Source organism: Gopherus evgoodei, chromosome 1, assembly GCF_007399415.2.
Source record: "Gopherus evgoodei ecotype Sinaloan lineage chromosome 1, rGopEvg1_v1.p, whole genome shotgun sequence".
NCBI lineage: Eukaryota > Metazoa > Chordata > Testudines > Testudinidae > Gopherus > Gopherus evgoodei.
Window position 1 is genome coordinate 219913267 of NC_044322.1, and position 12006 is coordinate 219925272.

At 47.7% G+C, this 12006-nt stretch overlaps 2 protein-coding genes, 1 long non-coding RNA gene and 1 pseudogene across 7 annotated transcripts in view; 2 read left to right on the top strand and 2 right to left on the bottom strand.

The window, feature by feature from the left end:
- Positions 1–12006, top strand: part of LOC115636587 (zinc finger protein 154-like) — a 658270-nt gene that overhangs the window by 521938 nt on the left and 124326 nt on the right. The window lies entirely within an intron of this gene.
- LOC115636545 overlaps positions 1–12006 on the bottom strand; it is a 1011845-nt pseudogene that overhangs the window by 262212 nt on the left and 737627 nt on the right.
- Positions 1–12006, bottom strand: part of LOC115636662 (zinc finger protein 3-like) — a 438128-nt gene that overhangs the window by 23844 nt on the left and 402278 nt on the right. The gene's annotated exons all lie outside the window — the stretch shown is intronic.
- On the top strand, positions 729–10398 carry LOC115636787. The gene is made up of 3 exons (XR_003997052.1): positions 729–769; positions 7895–8007; positions 9978–10398. It is a non-coding gene; the product is annotated as an uncharacterized LOC115636787 (long non-coding RNA).

The following is a 12006-nucleotide window of genomic DNA, read 5'->3' on the forward strand; positions in this document are numbered from 1 at the left end:
AATGTCAGAGGGAATTGTTGAAAGTGACTCCTTTGGTTCTGCTCTTTTCTAGCCTGGTGTTCAGAGACTTAGTTATGGGATGGAGGGAGGGAGAAGGGAGGTTTAAAAATATCTCTGTGGGCTTAGCCTGGCAGGAGGGGCAAACCTACTGGGAGTAGTTTAATAAGTGGCCTAGATTCTGGGAACAGACCCATGAGGTTCAGTGGTGGTGGAAATGCCCTAATTTTTGAACAGAAAATAACCCACCTACATGGGGCTAGGAAAACTGACCAGATTGATAGCGCTGGAGCCTAATCAGCGGCTGCTGTGAGATATGAAGGGGGCACCCACTAGTCAGGTTTAGGGGAGATTCCCCTCCCTTCATATCCAGCTCCTCAGAATGAGGAGGGTGTTGGGCTTCCTACCAGGGAGCTCTCCCTGGATCCTGCTAGGGGCTCCATCTCGTGTATCAATCTGTGGCTAGTAGGGGTTTGATAGATCTGCTGGGAGAGACAAGGGGTTTTCTGGATGCTCTGAATGGGGTGGGGTGGGATTCTGTTGACGGCGAGCCACCCAGAGCTTCTGTTTGGCTCCTGCGCCCCATGAACAGTGGGGTTGTGAGTGATGCAGCAGGTACTGAGTGTTGGGCTCTTGCTGTTTCAGGGGCCGGTGACCTTCGAGGAGGTGGCTGTGTATTTCACCAGGGAAGAGGGGGCTCTTCTGGACCCCACTCAGAGAGCCCTCTACAGAGACGACATGCAGGAGCACTATGAGAATGTGACCTCGCTGGGTAAGGGTTACTGTCCCCTCAGTTCTTGGAAGAGGAAACAAAGAGATAAGGTTCACACCAGCCCCACAATGCCACCTCTGTCCTGTTTCAGCATCACCCCAATATGCCAGTGACACACTCACTGCCAGAGACCCTCCCCTGCTGCAGAACACTTTGGGAACAGAGCACAGGAGCAGTATCACACAGTGTCAAATATCTCCTGTTTGCATAAGTAAAACTGGGGGTTAGGTCCAGCATAACCAACAGAAGCTTCCCATCCTAGACCTTCTCTCAGACCCTGAGCCTTCTTTACCCAGACCAGAATGTGCTTGGGGTGTAACAAGCAGGCTGCAGGAGTCAGAGCTGCCTGTCCAGGGTTACTTATCACACAGACACTCAGTGCATTCTTGACTGCTGGCTGGGGGTATCCAGACAGGGGAGCTCCAGCTGCAGAACATTGGCTCTCACCCAGGATTACAAATGACACAACTCCTCACTGCTCTGGATTGCACCCCAGCATGTGAAATGGCTTAGGTTGGTAGTGAAATTTCCTGAGACATGGAGAGTCTTGCTCCCCTGTCACTGTGTGTAATAGCCACAATCTATCATCTCTGCAGGCTCTATTCCTTAAGTCACATACCTGATTCTTATTTTTCACATTCTGCTTTTCCAGACTAATTAGTCTGTTGCTCCTGAATTACAGCTTCTAATTTCCCAGTGTTCTCCATGCCCAGGGATTTTCCTACTCCCTCCCATTATACTGGACTCACTAGATTCCCTAGTACATAAGAATGGCCATACTAGGTCAGGCCAAATGTCCATCTAGCCCAGTACCCTGTCTTCTGATAGTGGCCAATGCCAGGTGTCCCAGGGGGAATGAACAGAACAGGGAATCATCAAGTGATGAATCTCCTGTCACTCATTCCCAGCTTATGGCATACAGAGGTTAGGGACACCATCCCTGCCCATCCTAGCTAATAGCCATTGATGGACCTGTCCTCCATGAATTTATCATATATATATATTTTTTAACCCTGTTATAGTCTTGGCCTTCACAACATCCTTTATTAAAGTGTTACACAGGTTGACTGTGCGTTGTGTGAAGAAATAATTCATTTTGTTTTTGTTATACCTGCTGCCTATTAATTTCATTTGGTGATTCGTAGTCCTTGTGTTATGAGAAGGAGTAAATAACATTCCTTATTTACTTTCTCCACACAAGTCATGATTTTATAGACCTCTCACACACACCCCTTCATCTCTTTTCCAAGCTGAAAAGTCCCAGACTTTTTAATCTCTCCACATACAGAAGCTGTTCCATACCCCTCATCATTTTTTTTTGCCCTTTTCTGAACCTTTTCCAATTCCATTATATCTTTTTTGAGATGGAGTGACCGCATCTGCATGCAGTATTCAAGTGGGCATACCATGGATTTATATAAAGGCAATATATTTTCTGTCTTATTACCTTTCTTAATGATTCCCAACATTCTGGGTTTTTTTGACTGTCTGTGCACCTTGAGTAGATGTTTTCAGAGAACTATGCACAATTACTTCAAGATCCCTCTCTTCAGTGGAAGCAGCTAATTTGGACCCCATCTTTTTATATGTGTAGTTGGGATTATGTTTTCCAATGGACTGTAATGTGTGTTATCCTGACATCTAGCACTGCTGAGATCCTGCATTCAGTAATATCCCTGCCCATCCTGTTCCCTTTCTCCACTGAACCCCACCAGCCCATGCTTACAGTTCCCAGCTTTCCCAGGACTCTCTCATTGTCTGTCTCTGGACCCCTCTGTCAGCAAGAAGCAGTGCTAGGGAGACTTGTCTTCTGTCTGGAGTCTTGGATTTCTGGGACATGGATTTACTTCCTGTGTTTTAGGAGACTCTTTAAAATTGAGTGTCTGTGATGTTAACCACAGTACAATCTGGACTGTTGAACACTGCTTTACTGTGAGAGCAGCCACTCCTGGGCAATTAACGTGAAGGCTCCAGCATGTAACTCGCTCCCAGCTTCACAGTATTGAGTGCTACTAGTCAGTGACTCACGAATAACAGTACCCCACAGGAGAACCCCAGAAAATTCTCTGGTCCCAGACTTCCCCCAGAAATATGCATCTTTCCCTGTCCAGCACACTACTGAACAATGCAAGCTCATATGAAGTCTGTCATTTTATCGGTGGAAAATGACATGCACCAGCCTGGTTATCCCAAATGGAGTTTCCAACACACTTGAATCCAACCACACTGATTAGATAAACAATAAACCAAGTTTGTTAACTACGGGGAAAAAGAAGATTTCAAGTGACTAAGGTAGTGAGGCATAAAAGTCAGAATTGGTTACAAAAGAAATACAAGATAAAAACTAGCGTCTAAGTTAACAAGCTAAAACGGCTTGAAAGCAAATGTTTCTCACCTTGGTGAGACAGGCTGGCTTTCCTTTCAGCCAGGACTCCCCCTCACCTGCCCCTGCTGCCCAAGTGCAGCTCTTCAGGAGCTATCATGAGCAGAGGGAAAAGGGGGAAGAGAGTCTCAAGCATTTTCCTCACCTTTTTGTAGTTCAGTCCTTTACTGGAAACAACTTCAGTCTCAGCTGAGTCAGGGTGCCAGGCTGTCTGTTGTAGATATGAGCTTCAAGTGGTCCCTGTGGTGGAATGTAAATGTCCTCTTCACACCTTCTCTCCCCCAACTCCCCAAGAATGGCTATTTGCCCAGCTATTTGCCTTGCTGTCTCTGAGGAACTGGTCTGTGGGTGTTCCCCAGAATTGTAACTTTTTCAGTAATATCACACTGTAAAATCTCATTTACATACAGTGCTGCTACACATTTTAATAGGAGGATAATATTTGGTAGATTATGTTTTCAAATGATACCTCAAGCCATACTATGTACAAAATTGGTCATAATTTTTTAGAAGAGTGAACATAGGGTACAGACTGACACTGTGTCTGTCTGTGTGTGTTCCCAGCAGATATGTGGGTATTTCAATCCCTCAGAAGCAAAGTGTTTGGCATCTTCAATGACCTGGGAATTCACCATTTTACTAAGTCTGACACCGTATGGAATTGTGAGATACTTTGTATTGCTATTTTATTAATAAAATGATTGCAATGAATTGTGCTAGATATGCCATGTAAGGTGTCAGGGAAAGTGTTATGATTTTCCAAGTATGATCATTTTGTTTCTATATTTGTATCACCTTTGTATTGTGAGTTATAGATATGTAGGGTATATCTGTATTTCCAGACTTGTGCAGCATTTCTCAGTGACACCCCCAGACATATTGGTATCAGTGATGCCTAGTATGCATCTGAAGAAGTGGGTATTCACCCACGAAAGCTCATGCTCCAAAACGTCTGTTAGTCTATAAGGTGCCACAGGATTCTTTGCTGCTTTTACAGATCCAGACTAACACGGCTATCCCTCTGATACTAGCCTGTTTAATGGCCCATCCAGGGTCATCAGCTGTACAATGAACCCATGGAAAGAACTAAGGGGATACACCTATTGAGTCAGCAAGACATGCAGGGATATGCCTGTGTCATGGTGTGTGGGGGAGTCAGGGCCCTGCACCCTCACCTCCTGCAACAGGAACACAGTCCCAAACAGAGGTTGTAGGTACAACCAGGACCCCTTAGTCAGGTCCCTTGGGGGAGGGTGCAAAGAGCTTAGACCCCAGCCTTGGGGTTCTCTCTGCTTCCCCAGACTGCTGCAAACTGAAAACTCCCTCCAGCAGTCGCACCCAGCCTTGCCCTGGCTCCTCCTCCAGGCTTTGTCCAGTTTCCTGGGCAAAGGTGTGACCTGGCCCCAGCCCCCCTCCTGGCTAAGGTTACATCCCTCAAGTGAAGTCACTCCCTTCTATCCCATCCCTAATGCAGCCAATCCCAGTGAAACTCCCCTCCAACATTCCCAGGTCAATCTGCCACACTCCCTATTGTGTCATGTCTCTCCCCCTCTTCGAGACTGAACTGAGCAGGGTCACTCTGACCAGTGACCTGGGGAAGTTCAATGCCACCTCTCTGGGGCAACACATCCACTGTCATGTGGGCACTCCCCTTCCTATGGATCCTGTCCATATCATCATCTTGCAGGAGCAGGCTCCATCTCAGGAGCTTGACTTTGGCTCCTTTCATCTTGTGTAGCCAGGTCAGGAGAGAGTGGTCTGTGTACACAGTGAAGTGTCACCCAGACAGATATGGATCTAGCTTCTTAAGGACCCACACCACAGCCAGGCATTCCCTCTCGATGGCCATGTAGTTTTGCTCCTGGGGTAGCAACTTCTTGCTCAGGTACGCAGTGAGGTACATCTCCCCCTTTTCATCATTCTGCATTAACACTGCCCCCAGTCCCATGTCTGAGGCATCGGTGAACACCATAAAGGGCTTGTCAAAGTCTGGGTTTGCCAGAACTGGGCCACTGACCAGAGCCTCCTTCAGCACACAGAGAGCCGTCTGGCACTCCTTGGTCCAGACCACTTTGTCTGGCTTCCCCTTCTTGCATAGCTCAGTTGTGGCTGCTGGGGTCATGGTGCCCTCGGTATTTGCTGGGCTCCTCCCAGTCCTTTCCCTAGGAAGAGGTAGGAGGGGTCCTGGGATGCCCTCTGCAGCTGTCTGACCACTCCCAGATGGGACAGATACTGGTGCCTGCCCTTCCTCTGCTGGGCTGCTTCCCTCAGAGATAGGAACAGGCTCCTCTGACCGATCCTCCTCCTCCTGCTGGGCAATCAGCTGTTCTTTGGTGAGCCTCCCAATGCGCAGCCACCTTTGCCTGCACAGCTTGACTAGGTCGCTCTTAAGGTGCTTCTTATACATCTTCCTGCTGGCCACTCACAGGCCTGTGCTCTCAGCTCCCCACAGTTTCCAGGAGGAAGCCCTAGGTTCCAGACCTTTTCCAGGTCACACCTGTCTCCCAAGGTGAAGCTGGAGATGACTCTGCCCTGAGCCTTCTCACCACAGTCCCAGGGGGGGCCCCATTACTGCAGTCCTCCTCGCTGGTCATACACTCCCAGGGGTTAAGTGTAGCTCCTCCGCCCCCCAAAACTGCTCCTTTCTGAATCTCAGCACACTGGTCCCCATCAATCTCTTCATTTTACTGCTCACCAGTCACTTACTGCAGGAAGTGCCATCCACGGGGTGCAGTACATCCCACCACTGCCACGAGTTGTCACAGAGTATGGGGGAGTCAGAGCCCTGCACCCTCACTTCCTTTCATTCACCATGACTCTCAGCCAGCCAGTAAACCAGAAGGTTTATTAGATGACAGGAACACAGTCCGAAACAGCTTGTAGGTACAGCCAGGACCCCTCAGTCAGGTCCCGGGGGGAGGGGAGGGGCAAGGAGTTTAGAACCCCAACCTTGGGGTTCCCTCTGCTTCCCCAGACTGCTCCAAACTAAAACCCCCCCTCTAGCGGTCTCATCCAGCCTTCCCCCAGTTCATCCTCCAGCCTTGTCCAGTTTTTCTGGGCAAACGTGTCCAGTTCCCCTGGCCCCAGCTCCCCTCCTGGCTCAGGTACAGGCTCAGGTATCATCTTCAAGTGAAGTCATCCCCTGCTATCCCATCCCTAATGCAGACAGTCCCAGTAAAACTCCCCAGCGACATTCCGAGGTCAATCTGCCCCACTCCCTTGTGCGTCACAGCCTGTGTACTGGAACTGCAAGGCTTTTCCATGCATGTGCTGTGTGAAGCTTGTGTTTTTGACACAGGAAGTAGAAGCTGCAAGGCCAAAGGAATATAAAGGGCAGCTGCATCATCCTCCATTTGTATTCAAACCCTCTGGAGCTGTTACCCGGAGTTCTTTCAACCCCAAGCTCTTGGTAACTTTACTCTATGTGAGGAGGTGTCAGGAAATAAATCAGGGGAGACACGGCCATCTGACCGATAGATGGCTGGCACAAACAGGACAACACGAGTGCTTTCACTCTCAAGCCCTTACACACGTCCGCAACAAGTTAGTAAAATACCCCCAACTCTTGATAATTACCAAAGCTGAGTGTGGTTTCTCGAGTGACACAGCAGCAGGCTTCCGGTGGCCAATCTCCATCTGCCGGTGGGGACTGCAAGATGTATCCAGAGGATAGTCCAAAAGAGTCCCCAAACGAGTCCAACTATCTCAAGCTTTTTCCCCTTTATTTATACATTAGTAATAGAATGACGTATCCTTAAAGAAACCTTGTCAAGTTCAGAGCAAGAGGCTCTTCTGACTATTGATTAACCCGGTGTGGGTTTTCCAGAGTCTGCAGTTCTGAGACCCCTAATAAACATTCCTACTCTTTTTAACATGCATGTATCAACACTTCAACAGGAGTCTTATCAGGAAGGATGCGGGGTCAAGCTGCCCTCTCCGTGGCAACCAAACCACCCCCTCCTGCCTTGGTCAAGCTGAGTTTGCTGAATGATCAATTTACAGCTGCTGACTAGGTGCTTTTTAACAGTAAGCCATAGTGGTTTTAGGCACTTTACTGGTTTGCCAAAGTCTCCCCATACAGTTTAACTTTTCTGCAAACTGAAGCCTGGAACAAAGGACAGAATGACCCATCCAAACTGTGGATGTGTTCCAAATGGACTTTCAAGCCAGCAACTCACCAATACTGCTAAGAACCTGATATATAGATTTCGGAATGTATCTGACTCCTTTCCCATTTAAAAGATCCCTTCTTTTTTCTTCTTTATAATAAACCTTTAGTTTAGATACACAAAATACCGTGTGCCTGCCAGTCCTTTAGTGAGATCCAACATATACCGACCTGGTGATGTGGCTGACCCTTTGGGGTCGAAGAACAGTTTGTCTGTGCACGCAGAGTTTTTTAAATAACCTCTCACTGTAGTGGACCTAGGTGCTGAATAGGAGTTAGAGAACTGGGATGCATAAAACAGGGCTGTGTGATTTCTTTTTTCAGCTTCTCAGTAACGAGTTTGGGGAATCAGAAGCACAGTTTGTGACTGGTCGGTGAGTTAACTTCAGTGTTAACCACCCAGTTTGAGAGCAACTGCTCTGCCTTTTTCAGCCTGCCCTGACCTTGGCATTTTCAGTGAGGACTGACCCAGGCACACCAGCTCACACTAAGCCACTGAAGTTAAATTATAGATTTATTTTTATGACAAAGTTGTGAAATCAAGTGAACTCCTTTATTCCTTTCATCTGAGCAGGGCTTCCAGTTTTCAAACCTGATGTGATCTCAGAGCTGGAACAATGGGAAGAGCCATTGGTCCCAGACCTCCAGGGTTCAGAGGAAAGAGAGATCTGAGAGCTCCCTGCACAGGTGAGGAAACATTAAACCAACCAGAATCTGTAAGTGCCTGAAGGAAACATCTGGGACCCCTACAAAGCCCTTGGAGCTCTTTCAGTTCATTATTGTCCCTAGCAGGGGTCATATCCTCGGGGTAAATAGCTCATGGTTTCCTGTAGATTAGGCCTGCACAACGTGCGGCCCACGTGGGCTCACCTTGCAGCCCACAGGGGATGAGTAGGTGGGCTCATTGTGTGGCCCACAGGGGGTCAGTAGGCGTATGGGCGGGCAGTTATGGGGCGGGTGAGCCGGTGGCAGGGGAGGGAGGCTAAGGAGGCGAGCTGTGAGTTGGTGGCTGACCTTTTCTACTGATTTGGTTTGGCTCCCATCCCCTCTCCAAGGGTTGCAGCTGTCTGAGGGTCCTACCTTCCACGCCTTCTTCATTTACACCCTCATTCATTCAACAGGGCAATTGATTACCTAGTTGAGGGAAGATCTTATTCTACTTCTAGCAAAAAGACATTTTTCTTTTACCTTAATTATACTACCTTAGGGACCCACTATAACATATTACCAGGTTCATTATCGCTGTTTTGGTGGGGCAGCCCTGGGGAAGGAGGGTTGTTTCCTTAGGGCGGCCGGTGCTGGTCGGGGAGGAGTATTTTGGGGGGCTGGGCAGCACTGGAGGGTGTAGTGTTTCGGGGGGGGTTGGGCGCTGGGGAGGGGCGGCGGGGCCGGGAGGGGTGGCTGTCAGCTGTTTTCTTTGAAGTAATATGACCCTCGCTGTTTACGAGTTGTGCGGGCCTGCTGTAGATCCTAGTAGACACCAGGCAGTAGCTTTCTTCCCTTCCCCCCCTGCAAATTTGGATGGGATGTGAAGGCCAAACTGATCCCCTCCTCTCTTCCTATTTGTGTTATGCTTATAATAAGCACATAGGATCTTTTTCAGGGGAAAAGGCAGTACACTGCGTTTATTGAAGATACAACATTAACATACGCATTCAATAACAGCACACACACACACTGTCCTGCCAGTCGATGTTACAGTTACCAGTCCAGAGTCCAGATCAATCTGGGAGCCAGCTAGGTTGATCACACGTAGGAGGAGCTGAGTTCTGTTGGTTGCAACATGATTCTCTGGGGAAGTCTTGGAGAACGAACCCAAAGTTTCATGGCAAGGCACTCTGTTTATATAGTGATTTTCCTTCATTGCGACCAATGAGTTTTGCACTGTCATGCTGTAATCAATGTTGTTTGATGAGTGCTTGTTTTCTTAAATTGTCCTTCTCATCCTTTATTTGTTCTTTCATCAAGTTCCTCAGGGAGTTATCCCAGGCTGGTTTTGATCAGAGCTGTCTTGTCCCCATTGATAGGTGCCTGTCTCATCTTTAAAGTTGTCAATCTACCTCCTTTGACATTTCAGTAGGAGTGTGTGTGCAGCCTCCTGGCACCTGTCTTTGGTTTCCTCCCTTGTACATTTGGTTCAGTGATGGCCTTCACACTTATCTCTTAATACCTACGTTTCTCATTCACACACAAAACAGAATTAATTTACATACAACATTTTGAACAGGAACATCAAATTGCCATGCAAAAGAAAACAATCATGGCATTCTTTTACTTATTTTAAAATGCTAAACCTACAACAAATTGGTGACCCTCAAAGGTCTGTTACTGCCTTGAAATCAGTCCAGACACAGATCCTGGCTGATGTATCTCTGCCCGTTGGCCCATTAGGCCATTCCTTTCTGTTACTCAAAAGGGGTGGCTGGCAGGATGTGCTCAGATCATACACCAATACACTTAATGCATGTTACATAATTATTCGTTATCCTTCATTCCAAATGATATAAAATACAAACATAAAATCCTACAACTACATTTGGGGGAAGAGTTTGGGGGAGTTCAGTTCCTGATTTTTATTTGACCTCCCTCCAGCACATGTTTCAGTTTGGCCTTCCCCTTTCCATCCCTGTTTGAGGTTTCTGTTTCTATCACATCAGGTGATGCAATGGTATGTGAGAAGAGGAGCAGACTTGTCAGCAGGAAATGTTGAGCAAGTGGATAAACACAGAGCATTATCGCAAAGATCAAAAAGCAGTGTGACCAGGAGTCATGATCAGGACAATCCTGTGAGATTCAGCAGAAATCAGAAGAGAGCACGGAAACCATCCAGGGGAGAAAGTGGGTAAATGTATTTCCTGTCGGAGAACTCAGAAGGACCTCAAGGAAACGACAACACTGCAGGAAATCCTCAAGAGAAAGAGAAAAAATACATTCAGTGAGTGTGGGAAAAACTTAAGTGACTACTCAGTCATTACAAAGCATCAGAGAATCTGCCCAGGGGTGAGGCCCTATGAATGCAGTGAGTGTGGGAAATGCTTCACTAAGAGCTCAGCCCTTTCTGAACATTGGAGAATCCACACAGGAGAGAGGCCCTATGAATGCAGTGAGTGTGGAAAATGCTTCACTAAGAGCTCAGCCCTTTCTGAACATCAGAGAATCCACACAGGGGAGAGGCCCTATGAATGCAGTGAGTGTGGGAAAAACTTCACTTACAGATCAGGCCTTTTTCAGCATCTGAGAATCCACACAGGGGAGAGTCCCTATGAATGCTGTGAGTGTGGGAAAACACTTCAAATGCAGCTCAGCCCTTTTCTGAACATCAGAGATACACACTGGGGAGAGGCCCTATGAATGCAGTGAGTGTGGGAAAAACTTCACTCAGAGAGCAGGCCTTTTTCTCCATCAGATAAGTCACAGAGGGGAGAGGCCCTATGAATGCAATCAGTGTGGGAAAACTTCAGTCGCAGTTCACACCTTATTAGGCATCAAAGAATCCATACGGGGAGAGGCCCTATGAATGCAGTGAGTGTGGGGAAAGCTTCACTAACAGTTCAGCCCTTTCTGAACATTAGAGAATCCACACAGGGGAGAGGCCCTATGAATGCAGTGAGTGTGGGAAAGACTTCACTCGCAGATCAGGCCTTTTTCAACATCTGAGAATCCACACAGGAGAGAGGCCCTATGAATGCAGTGAGTGTGGGAAAACCTTCACTAGCAGCTCAGCCCTTTCAGAACATCAGAGAATCCACACAGGGGAGAGGCCCTATGAATGCAGTGAGTGTGGGGAAAAACTCACTCACAGCTCAGGCCTTTCTGCACTCCAGAGACTGCACACAGGAGAGAGGCCCTTTGAATGCCACATGAGTGTGGAAAATGCTTCACTAGCAAATCGTCCTTTCTAAACATCAGCAAATCCACACAGGGAAGAGGCCCTATGAATGCAATGAGTGTGGGAAAACCTTCATTCGCAGCTCGCACCTATTAGGCATCAGAAAATCCACACAAGAGAGGAGGCCCTGTGAATGCAGTGAATGTGGGAAAAGCTTCACTAGCAGCTCAGCCCTTTCTGAACATGAGAGGATCCCCACAGGGAGAGGCCCTATGAATGCAGCGAGTGTGGGAAAACCTTCTCTGGCACTCAGCCCATTTTAGCATTCAGAGAATCTGCAAGGGAGATCAGCACCATAAAAACCTCTAGGGCTATCAATTGGCTCAGACCTAAACTTTGTTGGCTCAGGCCTAAAACTTTGGTTGAGGCCTGAACAATAGTCATGATTACCCCCTTTTTATGGTTCTGGAGACCAGGGTGAAGGAAAAGTACAAAAGCAGAATGTTCTGTAATCACTAGGCTTGCAAAATATAACTGCCCACGATAGTGTTAGAGGAAGCTTATACCACAAAGGGTGAACTGGGAATAACAGGAAAGCTGGCTGGTGCTGTCTTCCTTTTATGGAAAGTGTATTCCAATTATTGGAAAAAATGTCAACAAGGAATGTGACAGACCCAAACCGGTGAGGTACAGGGAGTCTGGAAGTAGCCCAGGGAGTTGTAGCTGTACAGGAGGCACTATAGACAGCTGCAATCCACAGGGCCCTGGGCTGGAACCCAGAGAAGAGGGTGGGCCCGGGTTCCCCCAAAACCTCCCAACTCCTGATCAGACAGAGGAGGAGTTGACCCAGACTGTGG